We start from the raw sequence: 25313 nt of genomic DNA, 5'->3' as shown, positions 1-25313 counted from the left end.
CATCATCACCAGCCCGGATCCGCACCACCAGGGACCCCCGCGGCGCCTGCCACATGCATGCGCTCATTCATCCCCTGCGCTGCTATGCCACGCTCATGAGAGGAGCTCTAGTATTGTTGTCGTTAGCGCCTGGAGCTACTGGGCGAGCGGCCAGAGAACAGTCCAGCGATGCGTTCACTGTCAGGGCCACGGCGGAGCTGGCGGCCTCCTCCCAGGGCTGGATGGGCTTCTGCGAGTTAGCCGTTAGCTGTTAGCGGTTAGCTGTCAAAGTTCTTTAGCAGCAGACATGTCCTGGCAGCTACAGTGCTAATTTAGACACATGAGCATATGGGACATTTCAGCACTGTTTATGAAATACAACAGGGACTTCGGGTTGGAGAAGGAAGCCATTATGTTCTGTGATGTGTGTAAAGCAATGACTTGTGTGACTGGAATAACATCAACTAGTCAGTAAAATACAGTATTTATTACATTTAGGGTGACCAGACATCCCTATTTACCCAGGATGGTCTCAGTTTTGAGTCCTGTGTCCCCTGTCCCAGCAGATTTATCCAAAACCAGTGATTTGTCCCAATTTTATATTTGAAATGTCCCAGGTGTCCCTATTTTTGACCAATCTGATCCCTATCAACAGTAAAGAGAGGCATAAATTATAATTTGTTTAGATAAAATACGGAAAAGCTGCTTAAATGTAAGTAAAGTAAATGTGACGTTACTGATTCAGATTAGTGTTGAGTGTGTAACTATTTTCCTCAATTCTGCACTCCTTTCACAATTTTATTAATACCAACTAACCCAGACCAAGGATGTCCCAGTTTTTTATTTTGAAAATCTGTTCACCCTAATTATATTTAACTGGTGAGAGTCTAGGCCAAATGAGTGAATATGAGAAAGACTTTTTATAATCCCAAGTAGAGTATTGAAAAAAAGACAGAAACAATGTAAACAAAAAAGAACCAGATTTAGATTTTTAATACCACCACATCAAAATTGGGACTAAATTAGGAACTAAACCAAGGACCAAACCATGAATACATCATCAATTTCCACATTATTTCCACACTCTTATGGTGTCACAAACATGCGCTGTGTGATCACTTCTGACCAATCAGCATGATAGTTGCTAGGGATGGCCATGATTAATCGATTAATCGATAATTGATCATTAAGAATTTCATCGATTACGTTGATTTTAATCGACGAACTGAATGTCGCTCAATGTCGATGACGAGTCCCCACCTCCCACCTCCCGTACGGTGTCCTGGATTTTACAAACACAAATCTGGTCACACTAACCTGTATTCCACTGAGTCATGTCTTTTAATCCGACAGAAATTGACCGCATCAGCGACACAAGAGCTGCAGTTTTATCTTCGCTTATGCAAATTAGCGATCCAGTTTTAAGTTTCGTTTCTGTGAGAGTTGCGCAAAACTGAATTAAACACATTATAATGTCAAATGGATTGATGTGGCTCTAGAGCGGTTACGGTTTATATGTCGTAAAGGTGAATTTATTTATGCAGATTAGTAGTGCAGATAGTAATAATAATGATGATCATTTTAATTTAAAAACGTTAATGATTAATCGATAATCAATCGTTAATTCTTCCGACGATCGATTAAGAAACTTTCATCGAATGCCCATCCCTAATAGTTGCTAGAGCGGAGCTGGCACAGTTACAGAGTGGGGCCAGGCTAAATCTTACCAAACTAACTTTTAGATGTTTTGAGGATTTAAAGATTTGAAAAAAGTTCATGTGTTGAAAATACAGTAGCTCAGTTGGTCCGTGAAGGTTGGCGGTTTGAATCCCTCTCTTGACATAAGCATCATTGGTTGAGCAGTCAGATCCACTGACCCACAGGTTGGTCATGCGATTCCAGCTCCCACAGATGAATGCTGTCTTTGTGTCCTACCTCGCCCCCAGTGTCTGTGTACATTGGTGTATGTGTGTGTGAATGGGTGAGTGGGCCCTTGATGTGAAGTGCCTTGAAGGTGGAAAAGCGCTATATAAAAATGTGACCATTTACCAAAATACAGAACAATCTTACAAAATCCGACTTTTGCGAAAGCTGTGTTCCCTGTCAGCCAAACACAGCCAGGATGAATTCCCAAAAACTCCATTATGCTCTATGGGAGAATTCTATCTGGGCCCAAGCTCCCAAGAACTGCAGTACCTGGAGTGGCCACTAGGACAGAGAGATCCTATCCAGTTCTTATTATAGACCCATGGATGGCTTTTGGAGTGGTCAGTCAGATTTTACATTCCACTCCTTAGAAACCCCCTGTGCATTGAGGTGTGGCATTCCAAGCTGCACTGCTCCTAACATGAAGTAAGAAATGTACGAACTGGTGCAATCATGTCCAAGCTGCCGAAAGCATGTCTTTCACCATTACTGTTTGTATTTGACGTCCAGGGGATCATTTCTGAGCTAAATTTGATTTTTCCTCTCCAATGCCCTCGACACATGTATTCATTACTTTTACTGCTAAAGGCAATTCTAGCATCTCAGGAAATGAGCCAGAAAAGACCTCCTATATTACACTAAATGGATTCTTGTACACTGTAAACCATGTTATAATGCTCCTCAGAATTATACCTGGAGTTGTTTTGTTTGAGTAATCGTTTTTAGTCTGTCTACATCTCCAAAGCTCATCATGATTTTACCTTCTGTTTAGTAGAGATTGGCAATTCCAGGTCTGAAGTTATCCATATGATTCTAGTGAAGGTGTTCATGTAGTTTAAAAACACCATGGAGCACTTCCTGCATCACAAAGTGGAACTGAGTTATGGGAAAATGCAAGATTTGTGTGTTAATAATGTGTGAAAGAAACAAAACACAACTCCGGATGTGTTCTTGATGAGGACACAACATCATAACAGATCAGAAAATAGCATAATAAGGACCCTTTAAAGCCAATATTTTTAAGTGGAAGTCATTCTTGCCTCATGGATCCTCTATCTGATCACTCTGTGCCATTTTCATCCCCAGAAGACAGATGATGTTATCTGTGTGTTATTTACTCAGCTCGTGCCTGGTGGCTGTTCGACTCACAGCTCAGTGGTCTTCATTAAGATGGTGACTAAGGAGTTATGTGCGCACCATCCCACTGCCATCTGCCTGCAGTCATGAACGTTCCCACAATCTGCATGCTCTCAAACGCACCGCCGCCCCTCTGGCTCCCCTGTCACTCCTCACTGTAAAAACTACTTATAGATACTTGTATGCAGTGACATCATGCTGGTGGTGTTCTACGTGTATCTCTATTGGCGGAATGTTATTTGCCATGATGATGGAATGCACATATTGGCAAACACAGATAAAAAAAAGTTTTAAGATTGTCAAAAAAAATACAAAATGGATTTAAAGACATTTTGTTGAGCTGTGAGACAGACTAACTGAACAACTTCATGTTATTAGTTTGTTAATAGAGTTTGTTTTCATACCTGACAGTTTCGACTGCTCACTAGCGGTCTTCCTCAGAGTGGTCACGTGATGTTGCTGTGACATGTCTGGTCAGCTGATTTATGTTTCTGTATTTCGATTGCCTCTTTAGTTTTCCTCTGTCCCAGTAATGTTTGCTCTGTCACAGTCCACAATATGGTTCACTCTTTTATAATGGTCAGAAATGGCAGATTTGAGTTGTTCCTGTTCTGCTTTGAGTTTTGTTGCTCATGTGCACGCCTTCGCTGTTTAATTCTCGCATTCTGTCCTAAATTCTGTCCGTAAATCAACTCTATTCTTAATATGGGCTGCGCTGTACACTTTTCCATATGGGTGGGTAATATATTTTTTGCATAATTTCAATAACGATAAGAAAATATATATATATATCAAGAAATAAAATGTGCCTGTAAATGTCTTGGTTGAGGTGAACACAAAACGTAAATGGACCATCACATTATTCACAAAAGTACAGAAATTTTACTTTAGACACTAAGAGATTACACTAGACATTTTTGTCTCTTTTGGAGGTAATTTGTTGTAATATAGATTCTATATACTCTATATTCTAATTTTGCGTAACTCCAAAACAACTATTGTGATATTGTCAATGTTGTGACCGTTTAAAACAACTGGAGCTCTATTCATTTTAAGTTTGTCTGTTATTGACCAGTTGCTGTTTCATGGTTTGATTTTCTAACTTTTTGTTGTGATTTGGTGCTCTACAAAATGTATATGAATACAAAATCAGGTATTATATCAGTATCAACACCAAAACACATTGAAAGCTACCCCTCCCTAATATCACATGTACATTAGTTCCATTTCTACAGCCAGTCTCTCCCTTCCTTTGCCCCTGCCTGTGCCTTCTCCTCTGGCTCTGGGCCCTGTGCTGATGGACAGCCAGCCCTATCTGACTCTCACAAAGCAGCAGGTTCACATGTACAGCAGGGGGCAGCTGTCAGCATGTCTTTAAACTGCTCCTCTCAGCTAAATCATCTACTTTAAAGAACGTCAGGAGAATTTGGATGCAGAAACTCACCAAACACCATCAGAGAAGGTTTGGAGAAGATGCAGTGATGTTTGGAGTTTGAAAAGTTTGATGTGGGTTTATGATGTTGAGGTAGTTTGACAACTGAGGTGCTTTGGAGAAGTTAAGTTTTGATGATGCTGTAGCCACTGGAGTTTCTACCTTACATTGAGAAGATATTTGTGTAATCCCTCATTCGTCCAGATCTGAGCCACAGCAAAAGAAAACTCAACTGGACAAAACGGGACTTACCTTCCCCAAAGAGCACCACTGTGTTCTATCTACTGTGTATTATCCTCTGGAGGTTTTGGAATTTTTTTACACATCATAACATGTGTAACAATAAAATAGTATAGTTTGGTCATTCTGGAAGAAACAAAACAGATGTAATCCAGCACAGACTGGATGAACAGAGGGAGGATATAGAGACCGGATGAACAGAGGGAAGATATAGAGACGCCCTGGGAGGGTCAGAGAATAAGTGGCAGCTGTAGGAAAAACAGGGAGGTAGCAAAAGAAGGAATGGAACAGACTGGGAAATGGAGCTGGACTCTTGGCAATAACACATCAGTGTTGAAGTTACTCGCCTCATTCAAGTTGACCTGAGTCTAATTGACAAGTGATGTGCTTTTTTCACCCTGAAAGTAACTGTTACTTTACCACAATCATTAAGATCCACAAATTCATAGCCATGAGTAAAGTAAACAAGCTGTACCCTAATTTCAGATTTTACAGTGTATAATTTCCAAAAGGGACTGTTTGTTCAATATTCAAACTAATGATATGACTGCTTAAATTTCACTTGGTAAAAAATACAGATCAATCTTATCTTTCGATGTGTAGTCTTTGCTTACATCTATACACTTCCTTGGTTATGATATTTTCAAATCTGAAGAAGAATGGAGGATTTAAAAAATCAAAAACCCAGTGTGGAGCAGATTTAAGCCTCACTGTGAGACGCCCTCTGGTGGTTTCATTTATTAGAAGGAAAAGCGTGAAAAGGAGCTGCTGCTGTTTAATGCATGACACAAACACACAAAAGCACATACACAACCACACACACACACACAGATAGAGGGGATCCTTTGCTATTTATAGTACCTGTCCTGATTTCTATATTTAACCCAGGACTCGATTATTTCAGAAAAGATCCTACTGTGATTATTTGGACTGTTATTTAGTACTACACATAATCTGCAATATTAATTTAAAATGCCTAATTTGGTGTTTTGTCTTCTCAAGGTGATCAGAAAGCAAAATGAGCCTCACATGAGTCTCAATGCTGAAATTGGTTTAAACCTAGAATGCCTCTCTCTGATCTAAATGGTCTCTACGTAAACCCCAGCACCTGCAGCCAGTCATGAGTCAGTGCTAGTGCAGCTTCTGCAGCTCAGTCAAGGAATTCTGGAGGTTCTGAGCTCTCACATGTCCATATACTGAGAATGAGACAAACTTGTATGTGTACGTTAAGGTAACATAGGTTTAGTTGTGATTGTAATACTTTTTTTTTTTTTAATCTGTAAGAGCTCAGGTACATACAGTTCCTTTAAGGGTGCACTAACATTTTGGTTGGGGGTTTGTCACCTGCTTGTTACTATGGATATGTCATTGCTCTACCTGGAATGCTCCACAGTATGATTAAACAGCTCTACTTTACATTTTTTCAGTTACAGGTAGTTTTATGACTCAAAAATACTTAGGAAAACAGACGTTCTGACTGTGAGCAGGGTCGTCTCTCCACAGATCTGACCTGTAACTTGATCTGGTTTGGTCTCTATGAGGATAGAAATGTTTAATATCATACTGTAAAACAATACACACAGAAAAGAAAAGTTACAGAACAGAAAAGTTACACAGTGGACCTCTAAATGGAGTTGTTGGTTTGGTGTTACTTTGAGGGAGCACTTAGCATTATTATTATTTGTACCTGGTTGAATGCGTCTAAATGCGATGATCAGTGGTGAATGGTCTCAAAACTCATTAGATGTTAATGAGTGGACAAACTCACCAATCTCACTAGAATCTTGCAGATGTACACACAAACTGAGACAAAAATAGTTTAAAGGGGCCATATACTACGCCAAATCAACTTTTGAGGACTTTTAATATTATAAAATTCCCTTTCTGTGTTCTATTGTAGCTTGTAACTGCCATCTCAGTTCTTGTTAATTTGACCTACATCATCAGAGGTATAATACTCCCTACAATGAAAGCAGAGCCAGCCTGGACCGCACTAGACTAGAATGGATAACTCGGAGCTGTATTGCTTGAGATTTCATGTAGATGTAACACAGCATACATACAACACAGAATGCAGATAGTGGGATGTGACAGCTAACAAAAGACTGATCTGTGACATCAATGCTGAATTCACAGAAACAGCAATTTATGACTTTTACGGCATTTGCGTAACCCTATGATTCTGTTTTGGTTTATATTTTAATGTAAAAAAACCAACAAAAAAAAACATATCTCCAGAATTTACTCTTTAATGTTCAAATCATTTAGTAAATCCTTATGTCCACTGATTCTCCAAAGTCCTCCTCATCCATTTGTGTACAGAATATTTGTTAAATGTGATCATGTTTTCTAGTTTTGCCTTAGTAGTATCGTGTATAGTATAGTGACACCTTATCCAATCAGAGCTACAATCAAAGACACAGACCAAAGGCAAAACTAGAAAGCATGATCACATTTAACAAATATTCTGTACACAGATGGATGTGGAGGACTGTGGAGAATCACAGTCAGCAGAGGTAAAGCTTTACTAAATGATCTGAACATTAAAGAGTAAATTCTGGGGACTAAAGAACTATTCACTATTTTCTATGTCTGTTGTACAACCACAACCACAACTGCAACTACCACCACTCTGCCTCCTCCCCAGCTCCTTGAACTTTTCCAGGCTCTTGTAGAAAGAGTATCAGAATGAACTTTATGCAATAATTATGATTTCTGAGTTACTTGGAGGTCTGTGTAGTGACTGAAAAATTCCATCTGCAGAGCTTTACACAGAAATGCCCTATTGAACCTATGTCCTATTATATTTATTGTTTTAGGTTGTTTGCTATATAAAACAAGACAGAGCACACAACCTGTTTTTAATATTGCTTTTTATTTGTCACACACATTAGTACAGCTTCAGCCCAACTGTCTGGGACTTCCATCTCCACCTCTTTTCACCCTGATGCTGCTAGGAGATTCTGGAGAAGTACAAGGAGCTGGGCAGGTGACAGAGTGGTGGTTGCAGCTGTGGTTGTAGTCTACAAAAGACAATGAAAACATTGAATCTTTTCTCAATCCCCAGAATTTACTCTTTAATGTTCAGATCATTTAGTAAAGCCTTACCTCTCCTGACTCTCCTGAGTCTCCTTCGGTAGAGCGCACATTACGATGGTGCTCCTTCTGTGTACACAATATTTGTTAAATGTGATCATGTTTTCTAGTTTTGCATTTGGTCTGTGTTTTTGATCGTTGCTCTGATTGGATAATGCGTCACACTTAATACTAAAATGAATACATCAGCAGAGGACACTTCTGTGTTTAGAAAGAGAGACGTTTGTGTCTCAGTGCTATTGCTAAAAGTCACTGTTAGCTTTGAGACACAGTGAGCTAGCTAGCATGCTGCTGAGCACAGAACCTGTGCAACTTTTTAGTGCCTACAGTAAAACCAATCTAATATCAGTCTTTACCATTACAGTAAAGTCAATGATGATAATATTCATTTTGATGTGTATCCTATGTAGTACTCATTTGACTGAATAGCCTCTAGTCTGCAGCCTTTCAACAGTATTGTAATAGTTGTATTAGACTTACAGGAGAAGCCAATGTAAGGCTCAGGAGACATCCCAGGATCAGAGCTACCTTCAGCATGGTTACACTGTAGAAAGAGACTCTCATTAACACTGTATACAAACACTGCACCAAAATAAGTCTTATATTCTTACCTTGTCTAGTCTTCTGTTGTCACACGGATGAGCCAGAGGAGAGTTGTGTTGTACGAGGACCGCTCGCCTCCTTTTATACAAGACTGAGACTGAGAGCAGAGCTTAACTGATCAGGTTTAAGAAAGACTTATTAAGAAATGTACATTGGTTCACTTTATCAGGTGTGGTGTCTTACATAATATTTACCCCACACCTTTTATTATGAAACATCTGATTGGTGGAAGTGAAAAGTACAGACATCTTCCCTGTCCACAAATGCGCTGTTGCACCAGTGGGGCCAAAATAGATTCTCATGAGTTTTTGAACTCATAAATCTCACGAGAATCCATCTTGCTGTGCAAAGTTAGTAAATCTGTAAATCTGGCCCCAAAGTCCTAAAACTGTTTATGAGTCAGTGTTTAAAAGGCCCATATTACATAGTGTATGTTGTTTCATTCAGACATGTTTAACACTTTCTTTCAAACAGAAAATACTCTGTTCCACCCTGTGATGTAATACAGGAAGTGCTTCACTGTGTTTTTAAACTCCATACACTTTCACTAGAATCATTTAGATATTTTCAGATCTGGAATTGCAAATCTGTACTAAACAAAAGGTAAAATGTACTGTTGAAAACTCAAAACTCAGATTACAAGTTTGTTTTTTGTTTTTTTCATTGGTTAATCAATAGGGCTCGACAGGTGGTGGGCAACCAGTCACAAAACACCATTGAGGTGTCACTGTGGATCCAGACATTTTTAGAGTATGGAACAGGTGAATAGATCGGGCCGATACAGCGTATACTGCCCAGAGCAGCTTTAATACAGACTGAGGAGGATCTAAAGCCACTCAAAAACATTGATAATGACAGAGTAAGTATTTTTTTTACTTGAGATGTCCTCACAGAGCCTTAAGAGTGAAAACCAAACTTTAAACAAATTGAAGGAGCAGAGTGGAACAGGCACAGCACCAGGATTCCAGTTGTGGATGGGCCAGACCAATTGTGGGTGGGCCTTAAATTAAACACGTCATCAAATCCCTGTTTAACCAAAATAAAATGAATAACTAATATACTGTTATATTATCTGTGCATAATAGAGATTTGAATTGCTTCATGCTCATTTAAATATTTAAACACACGCTCACAACCAGCCCCAACGACATAACCTGGTCCATTGTTCACACCTGGCCCCAACAACACAATGTAACACACTGGTCACACTCAGCCCCAACAACATAACACACCGCTCACACCCATCCCCAGCGACACAACGCAGCACACCGCTCACACCCAGCCCAACGACACAACGCAGCACACCGCTCACACCCAGCCCAACGACACAACGCAGCACACCGCTCACACCCATCCCCAGCGACACAACGCAGCACACCGCTCACACCCAGCCCAACGACACAACGCAGCACACCGCTCACACCCAGCCCCAACAGCAACAGCAAAACTACAGTAAGAGTCTATGTTCACAACACAAACACATGGCATCAGCGCCGCACTTACAACGCACACAACAGAGCACCGGAGCAGCCATGTCGCACCCACGATTTCATTTACACACTATTTAAGTATTAAAACTATAACACTATTTACCTGTGAGGCTCTGTCCTCAGATTTGCCCAAAACTAACAAAAACAAGCCTCTTACCTTCTCCAGAGGACTAAAGAAGAGTGTATCCTCTATCTGCTGTCCAGTTGGCTCTGTCTCCTGTGTATTATTGTCTCCAGTGTATTATTGTCCAGTAGTAAGAGATGAAACCATGGTCCAATTCCCAGTCCAGTCAGGTCTGCGATGCGAGGTCTGGGAGCTGAGTGCACGAGCTGGTGGTAAAACTGGTTTTAATCCAACTTCCCACTTAAATCTGAAAGTTATAGCCAGTCCATATGACGACTAAAGCACCAGGAGGATGATCATCCACTCATGAGTTACAGACAGAGGCTCTAGCATCGGCGAGGGTCACACTAGCAGCTCTAGCATCCTGGGGTGGCACAGAAGATGTGCTGGTCTCAGCTCTCCAACAGCCTCTCCTTCATCTCTTGGTAGCAGCCATGATTCTGTTCGTGTACGTTTAAGTAACCTAAACAAGGACGGCTTTAATATTGTCCTTTACTGGAATTGATTTTCACTCTTTCAGATCACTAGCCTAGCATACCAACAACAAGCGATATATAGATGGATTATTTGTCTGTCAACTCAGTGGGTGCGTTCGCAAACTGAGTGCAGGAACTGCTGTGGCTCCGTCTGTCTGGAACTGTCTGCTGAACTTGAGCAGAAGCATCAACATAACCAGCTTTTTTCTTAAAAAACAAAACAAAAACAGAACATTTTTCGACTATTGTAGCACAAATTATGTGATGAATTAATTAAAATAAATCTTATATTTATAAGCTTTTTTTTTTAAAGAAAAGTTTTGGGTGGGCCTGTTGAGCTGTGGGAGGGCCAAGGCCCATCAGCTCCACCCATAACGCCATGCCTGGAGTGGAATGCGCTAATTTGTTTACATATTTTAAGTAGCCATGTGCTTTGGCAGGGTTATCATCTTTTCACAGGTCTCAAACAGAGTCTGAATAATATAGTGAAAAACTGTGCATCCCTAATTTTAGCATAAATTCTACAGGACTATTTAGTTTGTGAAAAACATGCAGAAGGGAAGCTCTTTGTGCATTTGTGAAGAGGGAAGATGTCTGTGCTTTTCTCTCAACTGGATTTTTCAGCTTGTTTCACTGTTGTGATGCTTCCACCAATCAGATTCAAATAGTCATTTTCATCACTTTCATCTCAGTTTGATAAATGCGTAGAACTCAATTCAGAATGCTAGCCATATTAATATTGCCTGAGCCGTGTTAGATTTACATGTTGTTTTTTATGTTTCATAATAAAAGGTGTGGGGTAAATATTATGTAATACACCACACCTGATAAAGTGAACCAATGTACATTTCTTAAAGTCTTTCTTAAACCTGATCAGTTAAGCTCTGCTCTCAGTCTCAGTCTTGTATAAAAGGAGGCGAGCGGTCCTCGTACAACACAACTCTCCTCTGGCTCATCTGTGTGACAACAGAAGACTAGACAAGGTAAGAATATAAAACTTATTTTGGTGCAGTGTTTGTATACAGTGTTAATGAGAGTCTCTTTCTACAGTGTAACCATGCTGAAGGTAGCTCTGATCCTGGGATGTCTCCTGAGCCTTACATTGGCTTCTCCTGTAAGTCTAATACAACTATTACAATACTGTTGAAAGGCTGCAGACTAGAGGCTATTCAGTCAAATGAGTACTACATAGGATACACATCAAAATGAATATTATCATCATTGACTTTACTGTAATGGTAAAGACTGATATTAGATTGGTTTTACTGTAGGCACTAAAAAGTTGCACAGATTCTGTGCTCAGCAGCATGCTAGCTAGCTCACTGTGTCTCAAAGCTAACAGTGACTTTTAGCAATAGCACTGAGACACAAACGTCTCTCTTTCTAAACACAGAAGTGTCCTCTGCTGATGTATTCATTTTAGTATTAAGTGTGATGCATTATCCAATCAAAGCAACGATCAAAAACACAGACCAAATGCAAAACTAGAAAACATGATCACATTTAACAAATATTGTGTACACAGAAGGAGCACCATCGTAATGTGCGCTCTACCGAAGGAGACTCAGGAGAGTCAGGAGAGGTAAGGCTTTACTAAATGATCTGAACATTAAAGAGTCAATTCTGGGGATTGAGAAAAGATTCAATGTTTTCATTGTCTTTTGTAGACTACAACCACAGCTGCAACCACCACTCTGTCACCTGCCCAGCTCCTTGTACTTCTCCAGAATCTCCTAGCAGCATCAGGGTGAAAAGAGATGGAGATGGAAGTCCCAGACAGTTGGGCTGAAGCTGTACTAATGTGTGTGACAAATAAAAAGCAATATTAAAAACAGGTTGTGTGCTCTGTCTTGTTTTATATAGCAAACAACCTAAAACAATAAATATAATAGGACATAGGTTCAATAGGGCATTTTCTGTGTAAAGCTCTGCAGATGCAACCTTTCAGTCACTACACAGACCTCCAAGTAACTCAGAAATCATAATTCTTGCATGTTTCATAGATGGAAACCTGCATTCACTCACGCACAATGTTCACTTTGACATTACAGACCAGTGTTTTCACCTGTACCTTTGTCTCCGCCCCTCTGCTCCTAGTGATACATACAGAGTAAATCAACACAGTAAGGAGTATCTGATGCCAATACCAGTCTACAAAAATACCAGACTAATAATAAAAGAATAAAAGATAAAAGAATACCATACCAGTCTACAAAAATACCATACTAATAGTAAAAGAATAAAAGATAAAAGAATACCATACCAGTCTACAAAAATACCATACTAATAGTAAAAGAATAAAAGATAAAAGATTTTGAGGACTAAAGCATTCATATTAGTAATTGTATAAAGATCCGGATGATGAGATGTGCTGATTTAAGTGTTTCCACTTTGTCACTTTTTACCACAGAGCTAAAAAAACATGCATTCACCATGAGCGTGGTGCAAAATGAACTTTTCAGAGTTTTTTACCATGTTATTGTTGTTCCTTTTTGTTTACCCTCTGAAGTTGTACTTGGAGTGATTTGTCCATGTTTGAGTAATCTTTTATCACTTATTTTCAAGATGACATTTTGTCAATCAACTCCTGTTTTCATCGCCACTGGCATACGGCCATTACTCAGTACTTATGTCGTTCTTATTTTATTTTCTTAACAGATAAAAGACACAGGATTCGGCAGTGTTGTGTAGCCATTTTGGTACAAATTAAAATAGTCCACAGCTATCTAGAACAGTTGCTGACTCTTTGTTTTGATGGAGTTTACGGCGACATCAGCTCCCATGAGGCACCACAGTTTTCTAACGCGGAAGCCAGCAAACTTGTTTCTTTTATTAAGTCGTTTTAGATTATACTGAGCCTCGTTCGTGAATGTTTTCTTAAAAAATGTTTGTAACTTCCACTTTAAAGGTTGTATAGAGGATTTTTTATGGGAAGAGAAATACAGCGACAGTCCTTTTTCAAATGTTGTGCATGCGTGACACCACCTTCCTCCTCTACAGTTCCCTCAGTAGAAACACCTCCTCCCGCCTCGTTACTCTAGAAATCACGCTTGTTTACATCCAGTGCGTGTTCAGAATTACTGTTGAAGTGACCTGTCTAGAAATAATTTAGTGACCGACATGTCAGTTTTTAGACCCTTTGTCTGTTTCATTCGCGCAATCGCTGGGAGGAATCTCCATGAATCATCTCAGTTTGGCTTTGCTCCTTTTCCCCTTCTCTTCTTCTTTCAACGACCTCAAAAACGGACTTTCTTTTGCGGCGAACTGGTCATGGATTCTCATCCGTCATCGCAACAAACTGTGCGAATTTCGTGGAAGCTACAATTTGAAAAAGCCTCTAAGAACTGCTGCATAAAGCACATAATCCCCCCGCGCTGGCAAGTCAGTTACACTAGAAATGTAGGAAGTTTGATTGATAACCTAACAGCCAATAGAAAATGAGGTAGCCTTGTTTTCTATTGGTTGATGTTTGTCTGGCCTCACTATGTCCACAGTTGATAGATTTTCATTCTTTTTTTTTGCTGCTGCATCTCTGTAATGGTATTTTAAACTTTCATTGTCAGTTGTCACTTTGAAACAAAAAAAAATTCTCTATACAACCTTTAAGAAGATGCTGAGCGAACTCTGCTCCAGATTCACAGCGCTTTTTTAAGCAGCTGTATTTATTATATTTTATATATAAATGACAGTTGTGCCTAATTCACCAACATCCAGCTAAGAACATCACAGCACTCATTTACATTTCATTTACATAAAAATGCATATGTATTTAGTTACAAATGCCCTGTGAACTTATATGGCAAATATGGGTTTGACATTATGACATGTGTAAATGCAAGGGAGGGAGTGAATGAGGAAGTCTGGGTGATGGGGGTGGTGGAGGGGTAGAGTCCAGCGCGTTGACCAGACGCAGGGCTGTAACAGAGACCCATGTGGAGAGCACTGGGGCTGGGACAGACCGAGGCTCACTGCAGTCTGTAAAGTCTGTTAGACCCAATAGACTACGTGCTCTATAAAACTCCTCATAAACACTGGTCTGAAATGTCAAAGTGAACATTGTGCTTGGGTGAATCCAGTTTTGGCCATATGTTGTGTGCGGACATTTATGAAACTTTATGTAATAATAATTATGATTTATGAGATACTTGGAGATCTGTGTAGTCACTGGAAGGTTGCATCTACATAGCTTTACACAGAAAATACTCTACTGATCTATTTTATTATTATTATTATTATTATTGTTATTATTATTTTTATTGTTATTATTATTATATTTACTGTTTTAGGTTGTTTGCCATATCAAACAAGACGGAGCACACAACTTGTTTTTAATATTGCTTTTTATTTGTCACACACATTAGTACAGCTTCAGCCCAACTGTCTGGGACTTCCATCTCCATCTCTTTTCACCCTGATGCTGCTAGGAGATTCTGGAGAAGTACAAGGAGCTGGGCAGGTGACAGAGTGGTGGTTGCAGCTGTGGTTGTAGTCTACAAAAGACAATGAAAACAGTGAATCTTTTCTCAATCCCCAGAATTGACTCTTTAATGTTCAGATCATTTAGTAAAGCCTTACCTCTCCTGACTCTCCTGAGTCTCCTTCGGTAGAGCGCACATTACGATGGTGCTCCTTCTGTGTACAGAATATTTGTTAAATGTGATCATGTTTTCTAGTTTTGTCTTTGGTCTGTATTTTTGATTGGTCTTGTTGCTCTGATTGGATAATGCGTCTCACTTAATACTAAAATGAATACTTCAGCTGAGGACACTTCTAAGTTTAGAAAGAGAGATGTTTATGTCTCAATGCTAATGCTAATGCTAATGTTGATGCATAATAAATATTACAACAACACTGCAAATTTAAGTGTTCTACATATAAAAATAATTATCTTGAAATACCACCTGTGCCTGTACAGCTGATATAAATGCTTTTAGTTCAGTATTTGTTTTAGAATTTGTAAATGTAGTACTCATTTGACTGAATAGCCTCTAGTCTGCAGCCTTTCAACAGTATTGTAATAGTTGTATTAGACTTACAGGAGAAGCCAATGTAAGGCTCAGGAGACATCCCAGGATCAGAGCTACCTTCAGCATGGTTACACTGTAGAAAGAGACTCTCATTAACACTGTATACAAACACTGCACCAAAATAAGTCTTATATTCTTACCTTGTCTAGTCTTCTGTTGTCACACAGATGAGCCAGAGGAGAGTTGTGTTGTACGAGGACCGCTCGCCTCCTTTTATACAAGACTGAGACTGAGAGCAGAGCTTAACTGATTAGGTTTAAGAAAGACTTATTAAGAAATGGACATTGGTTCACTTTATCAGGTGTGGTGTCTTACATGATATTAACCCTACTGGGCGCTATTTAATCCCATCTGCAATTATTATGGCATATCTATACATCTCTAATAAGATTAAAGTTAATCTTATAGAGTATTTATAGCCCTGCCCTTGCTTACACTGTTGTAATCACTGTTTAATTTTTTGTCACATTTGGAAATGCTATTTGTAATATATAATCACTGACATCACTGTAGTTAAACACTTCTATCAATCTAAAAATGTAAAAAGTAATAAATATGAAACATTCTTTAATGGCAAACAAAAACATTCTTTTTGGTATTAAATGCCATTGTTGACTTCATTCATCAGAAATAAACCCATCCAGTCAACTCATGTCACAGACACTAGGCAAATATATATTATTTGTGGCACAATTCTCACATAAAGTAATTCAAAGTGCTTCACAGAATAAATTATTAAATTATATAAATAATTCACATGGGATTAGTATTATCTGTGGATCTTTGGTGATTTCTAATAATTGCGGAGGATGCCTGAGATCTTAATCTCTGTAATTGTAGAACTACCTCTGTCTGTAATTTGTGAAGTAAAAATTCTGCCGCAAATTATCTACTATATTTCGTCAAACACAATCGACCGGTGATAATACTTGTCCCGTGTGAATCAGCATCTGTCTGTTTATTGTTGTTTATATTGTTATTATTCTTTTCTCTTTTAGTTTCAGTCAGTGTCAGTAAAACTGTAATTTACGGACTTTGCTTATCCCGTGCAAATGCGCTGCAAGTAACACAGAGGTGGGGTGGTAATTTGCAAATTACCAGATATCCCCAGCTTGTACTTATCCCGTGTGAATAGGGCTTATGAAAGACATTAAAATCACAACACAGACAAATCGAAGCACAAATAATCATCACAAAGTTAACATTAAAAGAGACGAGTCGAGAATAAAAACCTTTCAGTTATATGATTCAAAATGTGTTAGTGACATACTGCCTTGACTCAATCAGGTGAGTGTGATTGGACATTTGCTTTGAACAGAAACACAAGCAAATGTTGTAACTGGAGGATAAACCTGAAATCCACTGTCAATGCTCTGAACTAATCTCAGGGGTTACATACATTACAACATATAGGAACCAAACAACATACAAGGTACAAGACAGACATTACGATTACGAAGATTACACACAAATAGGGACAAAGGTGATGGGGGCTGGTGACAGTGTGGACCTTATGTGTGGGTGTCTGTGTGTGTGCATATGCGTGTGTGTGCATATGCATGCGTGGGTGTGTGTGTGTGTGCGTGTGTGTGCATATGCGTGCGTGTGTGTCTGTGTGTGTGCAAATGCGTGTATGCGTGTCTGTGCATATGCGTGCATGTGTATGCGTGTGCGTGTGTGCATATGTGTGTGTGTGTGTGTGTGCGTGTGTGCATATGCATGTGTGTGTGTGTGTGCGTGTGTGCATATGCGTGTGTGTGTGTGTGCGTATGTGCATATGCGTGTGTGTGTGCATATGCGTGTGTGTGTGTGCATATGCGTGTGTGTGTGTGTGTGTGTGTGTGCGTGTGTGCATATGCGTGTGTGTGTGTGTGTGTGTGCATGTGTGTGTGTGCGGGGCTGTGCGTGTGTGTGTGCACGGGGGGGATAGACAGGCTATTCGGATGATTTACTGCTGACTTGTTTTATTACTAGTTAATCTGAGTATTGAAAATAAGTTAAGTATGTGTTGGAGCTTTGCCTCAGATCCCCACTCAAGTCGGAGCAGGCCGAGCCATGCCCATGCCCCCCATGGCGGGATGCAGGGACCACTCTACAAGAAACTGGGTGTCACATTTGTTGCTGCTTATTTCATTACAGGAGCTTGAGGCATTGTATGGGATTATCAAGAGCAGGAGTCAGTGATGGGAAGAATACTTGTTAAAAATATTTAGTTGCAGAATACTGAAAACCTGCATGTATGTGTGTGTGTTTGTGTTTGTGTGTGTGTGCGTGTGTGTGTGTATGTTTGTCTCACAGTTTTTAAAGCATTTCCTATCACTGCTAACTTTTTTTTAAGAGTAGAGTAAAAGGAAAAAATTACTCTTGCATTCACCACAAAAGCACAAGAGCGGTGTTCTCTATTTCTCTCACTGATTATATGCAGTTTGAAGACCTAAATTAGGTGATCAAATACTGCAATGTATTTTTATTTTATTTTTTTTTGTATTTGCTGTAATGGAAAAACATATTCAAAATTGTATTGTATGTATTTTTGGTACATATAGAGACCCTGCAGTCACTTGACCGTTTTTGTTTTGGCCGCCATATTGACGGTCCCGACGGTGGTAGCTAGCATTCTAGTAACATGGCTTGTCTGTGATCAGTTCATAAATTCCCCAATTTATGGCAACCAGTTTGCAAAATATGGGGGGTGGCCCCTCGATTAACCCATCACATCCCCTAAAAAGCCTCAAAAAAAAAAAAAAAAGTCCAGACGCCATCCCATACGATACAACTGAAACCCTGTCTTTATGTCTTATTACAGCTCTGTGCGCGACACTTTTCCACCATGTGTCTTAATGCAAAAATTAAAGGAACGACTCAAAAATGTGCTAACTTTACAATGTCAGTCTACTGGCGGTCTGGCTCGCCGGAACAGGATCAGGGCAAGGCCGTTACATCACATGCAGGGTCTCTATATTCAGTTACTAGTAGCGGCAGGGGGCCTGTTTATGTGCCAAAATGAAAAATAACATAATATTTTGTGTGTGTTGCTATGAAGATTTTTGTTACTTTTTGCTGCTGCAAATATGATACAAAAAATATGAAGTATATAGACTGTATAAAGAAGTGGACTAAGGGAGTGTTCGGCTCCAGTCAAATGAAGCTCACCAAAGTATGGAGCTGGAAGCATGTCCATTTTCACTTCCTATTTGGAATGCGATGGCTCACGGGTTAGCTATGCCCATTTATATATACAGTCTATCTATGGTGAAGAGATTCAGCCATTTCTTGGGCTTTTTCCACAGTTAAATCCCCTGTTATTAAAGACGTGTGATTTATAAATCCAACTTTGAAGGAAATTTTATGTTTGAAATTGTCATTAAAAGTCTGTCTTGCTTATGCTCAAGAAGTGATTTTTTATTTTTTTTTTATCTCAACAATATCTAACTAAAAAGAAAAAATCTGGCCTATTTACTTCTGAAGAACCACAGAATTAGCTTATATATTTGTTTATAGTAAATGAGCAGAAATCAGATTATAATATGTGTATGTATGACTCCTACACAGACCTGTCAACATTAATTTGGAGGCCCCTGGGCAAGAAGCCTCACACATGCCCCCTTTAATATAAATTAAAAGGAAGAGGGTCCAATTCTGGGCCCCTAAAACTCTGGGCTCGATTAACAGACCCCTTTGGTCCTCCCTGTCTACTGCCCTTTCTTCTATGCCTGAATTGTTGGGGTCTTCTGTCTTCTGTTTTTCTACATAACGAAATGTATTTAAATGTGAATGGGCCCAGGATACTTTGCACTGAAAATGTGTTGATCCAACTCCAAGGTCTAAAATGGTTAAGAAAAGCTGAATAGACTGACTAGGCTCTGTGTGTGATTACTTCCTGTCCAATTGTGAATCTATGGGTTTTTTGTTGAGTCATGCTAAAATTAATATAGATTTAAAGATAAGGCAGTGAACAAGGAGCTGTGGATGGATGTCACTGACAGCATGATAAAAGTACACAAATAAATTGAATTCTTCAGCAGATGACACAAACTGAAGTATTCTACACATAGAAACAATCAGGCAGTCTGGACTTTAATTAATTAGAATTTTAAGTAGTTGTTTATTTTATTTAATATGAAATATCCAGAAGGTAAATGCCCAAATGTTAACTCTGATGATTTCTAACAGTGACTAGAGCCATGAGCCCCCCCCCCCATCTGTATTTAATAAAATGGCCAATAGAATGTTGTGATGTCATGTGAAATCCAACAGTTAGATGATGCATTTGTTTGTAGGAAATGAGAAGACATCAGATTATGACATTGCAGTTTATTAAGCATCAATCACGCCATAGTTGTTTTCTAATACATAAACAACAACATTTGGAGCTGGAGCCAGGTTCTTTGCGGTGCCCACTGTCTATGTGGTGGCGGGAGGGGCGGCGGTGGTGGTGGTGGTGGCGGTGGCCAATGCTGCCAATGCTGCCAACAGCTGCGCGATGGTCGTTTCGCCGCTGGTGTCAGTTTCCCCAGAAGTTCCATCGCTGTCCCCCGTTTCATCCTATAAGAGATGGGCAACATTCTGAGTGATCCAAGAACAAATACTTAACTTAAGCTAACTAACTTAGCTAACTGAAAGGACTACTCTGTCAGAGAGGTTGGAGAGCTCCTGGTAGTTCCTGAGCAACAGGTGGAGATGTCTTCTTTAACACAGTCTGACTGGAAAGAGCTGACTTGATTAAAACTACAATAGGTGAGCTGATTCGTGCGCTCATATCATGGGTCTATAATAAGAACTGGATAAGACACTCCCCCTCTGTCCACGAGCGAGATCGACTAGTGGCCGCTCCAGGTACTGCAGCTCCCAGGAGCTCCGGCCCAGAAAGAATTCTCCCATAGAAAACAGCATCAAACTGACCGTGTTTGGCTGACAGGGCATCTACAGCTTGAATATAGGATTGATTTTATGAGATTCTTTAGTATTTTTACAATATATTTTATTTTAAATTCTAAGCATCTAAAAGTGTGCGTGTGACTGATGGTGGTGGTTGGAGGAGCCAGAGGTGCAGATTGGCAGCAATCTGTCAGTTTGCCCCAGGGCAGCTATGGCTATAATGTTAGCTTACCACCATCGGGTGTGGAGTGAATGCTCTGTAAAGTGTCTTTGAGTGTCCAAAAAAGCGCTATATAAAACTGATGCATTATGATTATTATTTAAATGGTCACACCACCCCATGTGCTTGCAGGGCAAGAGCAGGTTCAAAGTCATCTTCAAAAACTCCTAATTATGATTTTAAAACTGCTAATTATGACTTTTAAATCACGGCCACAAGCTACTTAGCATTAGCCTACAGTTTTTCAGTTCACACTTAAATAGGACCTTGAACATTCATAGTGATCAGAAACTTCTTTTTGTGAGTGTTTGCCAATGTTTGCATTGTATCATCATCAACTGCTGAATATTCTGCCATAAACATACATGCAGAACACCACCAGCATTATGTCACTGTATCAATAGTAAGAGATGAAGGAATAAAGGTTTATGTCTTACTGGCCAGAGCCACAGACAGGAGACATCCCAGAATAAACACAGCCTTCAGCATGGTTACACACCTGAAAAACAAATGAAACATTTGAAAAGGTGGTTGGGGGTCTGCCACCTGCTTGTTTCTATGGATATGTCATTGTTCTGCCTGGAATGTTCCACAGTATGACATTAAACATCTCTGCCTTACATGTATTCAGTTACAGTCATTCTGACTGTGGGAGGGGTCGCCTCTCCACAGATCTGACCTGTAACTTGGTCTGGTTTGGTCTCCATGAAGATAGAAAGGTTTAATACCATACTGTGAAACAGATAAAGTAATAACATCTTCATGGAGAAAAGCATTTGACCCTCCACCAGAAAAGTTACACAATGCACCTTTAATGTGCAAAGTTCAAAACAGATGTGTCATTTAGGTAATCTTGTTATAGTAATTATTTAATATGTGTAGTATTAGTTATTGAATACTACACCAGCTGCAAAGTGTATAATAGTTTCACTGTATGTTAAAAATAAAATACACATTTTAAGTGATATCAAATAATAAATATAAATAAATAAAATACCAGTAGTCTTCTCAGTGGATTCCAGTAGAGTAGAGGTGGGTAGAGGTGAGTGATGTCAGTGGAGGCACAGTCCCTTTTTAAAGCAATATCCAGCTCCCATCAGCCAATCAGGTGAGTACGATTGGACATTGCGCTATTCAGAGGAACTGTTGTAATTGGAGAATAATCCTAAATTACTTCACAAATGATGTTGGCTCATTGAGTGGTATTATATTTCATCAATGTTTAATAACTTTAGTTCATAATAAAGCCTCCAAGATTAACAATGAGCTAATGATGTCTTTGTCACAAATTTTGAAATAATTGAAACAAACTCAACATAAACAGAAATAATTGACAGTCACTTTAAATGGGGCTCTGTATCAGTTTGTGCTGGTTTGTGAGGAGTCAGCAGACATCATGCAGTCTTTATGTCATTGTTCACATCAGTTTGTCTCTGTCCAGTGGCCTCTTTTACCCAGTAGGCGAGTTTCAGCCGACGTCATTGTTATTAAAAGCCCGCGTTGCATGCTGGGAAATATTTTGGTCGGAGGCAAGAAACACGATAGCGGTCAAACACAGTGCGTAACCTCACGTATTTATCCCCGATAATGGTAAATTCCTGCTGCATTATCGGATGCACAAATAGAAGCATGGAAGAAAGAAAATGTCTTTTTCATATTCTGAGTGAAAAGAACCGCTAACGGCGAATTAAACGGCTTTCAAACATTCGCAGAGCAAACGTAGAAGATCCTAACAAACCGTGGACTCCAACAAGTTCAACAACACATCGAGACTCTTGGAGGTTTTCATCTTTTCTGCTGTGAATGGCCCAGGAGTTTCCACCAAGTCATTGTGGATATCGCCGAAGTGAATATTTGGCCAGGTAGTTGGCGATTCCGACCAGAAATTTGGTTTGGTCCACGCTTTGTAGGGGTTGAAAAGGGTGATTTGGCTCCATTGATGCTTATGACCAATTTCTGGTCAAATCGTCTTCGGTCCTCTGTCGTTAGAGTGGATAAATAACCGGGATCAATACCCTTTACGTGCTTTCTCTCTCCGTCCGTCATTTTGAATTAGTGTTTATTGCCGCCAACCAAAATAATTCCCAGCATGCAACGCGTGCTTTTGTCAACAATGAAACTCGCCTATAGTTGTAGTAATCTTGGTGTTCGTCCCCAGAGGAGTTTCCGTGGTCAATCCTCTTTGTCAAAGCCTGATCTCGTCAGATCTCAGAAGCTAAGTAGAGGTGGACCCGGTCAGTATGTGGATGGGAGACCACTGGGAGTACCAGGTCCACACTGGGTGTTCAAGTGGCAAAAAATGCTCTTGTGTCCTTAGGCAAGACACTTCACCCACATTGTGTAGTAAGAAAGTTGTGTGTGTGTGAGTGTTGGTGGTGGTTGTATAGGGGCTGATAGTGCAGATTCTGTGTGTGTGTGTGTGTGTGCGTGAGTGTGTAGACATGACTGGTGTGCTTCCAGCCAAACAGATGGTCACTGTTTAAGGGCACGTGTGGAGAGAACAGTGTTAACATAAGAGGTACTGTATACAACTGTATACTGTACAGTTGTATAAAGTATTCTCTCATTCCATCAGGGTTGTGAAAACTCATAAACTCATCATGGTGAATAATTAGGATGCTCTGAATGCATGAGGTAAGTGATCTTTTGGTGGGGGTGCTGAGACTGTATTATATACCCCGTGAGTTTTCACATATCATCACCATTGCTCTTTACATTCGTCTGAAGTCAGAAGCAGACGCAACTTGTGACGTCATGATTGTGAGTCATTGACGCTATAAATATATATATATATATATATGTGTGTGTGTATGTATGTATATATATATATATATATATATACAGAGGGAGAGAGAGAGGGATTCTTATTTTTTTATGTTAAATCTACTATCATAGTCATATTTTTTATCTAAGGTGCTTTTCTTTGTTGACTGGACAGGTCTATGTGAGCGTGTTAGATAAAAACGTCTGCTAAATACTTGTGTTTAACCATTAACTATAGCGTCAAAGATCACATGCGGTGACCAAAAGAGATTCCTGGTCCTCTACAAAGGGACAGTGAGCTTTCCCTGGGTTAGACAATTCAATTCAAAAATGTTATTGTTAATTTTCATATGAAACATATGAGGAATTGAAATTGTGTTCCTCACTCCCAATCTTCTAAATAAATAACAATAAATGGAGAAGTCCAAGTGTTCTTCTTTGGGGAGATACAGATTCCTGCTTCCTGGCAGCCTGGTGGTTAGAGAGGGGGGAGAGGTCAGCATCCTAACAGCTTGGTGGATGAAGCTGTTGGTGAGTCTAGTGGTGCAGGAAAAGAGGCTCCTGTACCTCCTCCCGGACAGCAGGAGACTGAACAGATTGTGTGCGGGGCGACTTGCAACACTCACAATCAGCAAGACTGGGCTGGAGCCAGATCACCAGGGATGCTCCAGGGGCAACACCTCATGCTACCCAAAGACAGGGAGCCTTCCCTGAATCAAACTAGTCAGGCTGGGCCTTTGGAACCTACCTGGTACTCTGGCTCTGGTGGGGGAGAGTCATGGTTCTTCACACAAGGACAGTGAGCTTTCCCGGGGTTAGACTAGTCAGGCTGAGCCCCTGGGGCCAGAGCACCAGAGATGCTCCAGGGGCCACTCCTGGTGCTACACCCAAAGACAGGGAGCCTTCCCTGGGTCAAATTAGTCAGGCTGTGCTCCTGGAGCCTCCCTGGTACTCTAACTGGGGCCTCCACACAAGACCCGGTGCACCTCCCAAACATGTGCACCCACTCTTAAGCCCCCTCCCTGGCTAAACCAGGGAGAGGTGACTCGGTGGAATTTGGTGACCCTGGTACTCTGCCGGTGACCTAGAACCATTACATTTTGCAATGGATTTTACAACATTCTAGTACGGGGTCATCAAACTAAGGCTCGCGGTCCAAGTCCGGTCCACAATGTCCCTTTGACTGGCCCCTCTATCCTCCACCACTTGAACTGGCCCTATGAGGCAATCCTCAAAACTTGTCGTGGCATTTTTTTTTTTTATTACTTTTTGGCAAATAATAACATGCATCTTGTGTTTTGTTGATTTTTTTTTACATTTGCCGCTGAATTTTTTAACCTGACAAGCTCGAGATCGAACAGTGACTGTCAACGCAAGTGCAGAGTACTGTAGTGCAGGGTACCGTAGTGCAGAGTACTGTAGTACAGAGTCCAGCAAAATGGTGAGTGTTAAAGTACGAAAAGTTGACAGAGAGTGTCGAGTTTCCAGAGAACAGTGGATGACCAATTATTTTTTTGTTCAGTGTGAGAAGTGTGCAGTTTGTGTAATATGTAAAGAAAGAGTTGCGTTTTTCAGAGAATATAATCTGAGTCGTCAGGGTCAAACAATTCTGTTATACTGCCGACCTGACCTGGCCCCCATCACAGTCAGGAGCGATAATGTGGACCCCAGAGAAAAAAGGTTGGTGACCCCTGTTCTAGTAAAACCAGCTGAATCTGATGGCAAAGCCTGTGTAAACTGGTTGAACACATTCTGGAGCATTTCATAGAAACATGAAACAATTTCTGCACCTTATTTGTCTTGATGTCAGAAATAGCCAGTTTCTGGTAAAGGCTTTTCCAAATTAATATTTTTAACACTAGAATGATGGTAACATGTTCAATATTATTCTTTTAAGGATTATCATATGGGTTTAGAGGCCT

At 40.1% G+C, this 25313-nt stretch overlaps 1 protein-coding gene and 3 long non-coding RNA genes across 4 annotated transcripts in view; 2 read left to right on the top strand and 2 right to left on the bottom strand.

The window, feature by feature from the left end:
• The window catches only part of LOC110153137 (EMAP like 6), a 139250-nt gene that overhangs the window by 26468 nt on the left and 87469 nt on the right, over window positions 1-25313 (top strand). The window lies entirely within an intron of this gene.
• LOC110153140 (uncharacterized) lies at window positions 7604-8488 on the bottom strand. Its single transcript, XR_002318565.2, has 4 exons — window positions 8422-8488; window positions 8291-8354; window positions 7823-7879; window positions 7604-7737 (listed from the first exon to the last, which is right to left on the bottom strand). It is a non-coding gene; the product is annotated as an uncharacterized LOC110153140 (long non-coding RNA).
• LOC110153139 (uncharacterized) lies at window positions 11418-12308 on the top strand. Its single transcript, XR_002318564.2, has 4 exons — window positions 11418-11486; window positions 11554-11617; window positions 12029-12085; window positions 12171-12308. It is a non-coding gene; the product is annotated as an uncharacterized LOC110153139 (long non-coding RNA).
• LOC110153138 (uncharacterized) lies at window positions 14826-15745 on the bottom strand. The gene is made up of 4 exons (XR_002318563.2): window positions 15671-15745; window positions 15540-15603; window positions 15079-15135; window positions 14826-14993 (listed from the first exon to the last, which is right to left on the bottom strand). It is a non-coding gene; the product is annotated as an uncharacterized LOC110153138 (long non-coding RNA).

Source organism: Boleophthalmus pectinirostris, unplaced genomic scaffold (genome assembly GCF_026225935.1).
Source record: "Boleophthalmus pectinirostris isolate CB_2022bp ecotype Guang Dong unplaced genomic scaffold, ASM2622593v1 HiC_scaffold_5, whole genome shotgun sequence".
Taxonomy (NCBI): domain Eukaryota; kingdom Metazoa; phylum Chordata; class Actinopteri; order Gobiiformes; family Gobiidae; genus Boleophthalmus; species Boleophthalmus pectinirostris.
This window is presented reverse-complemented; position numbering and strand designations above follow the sequence as displayed.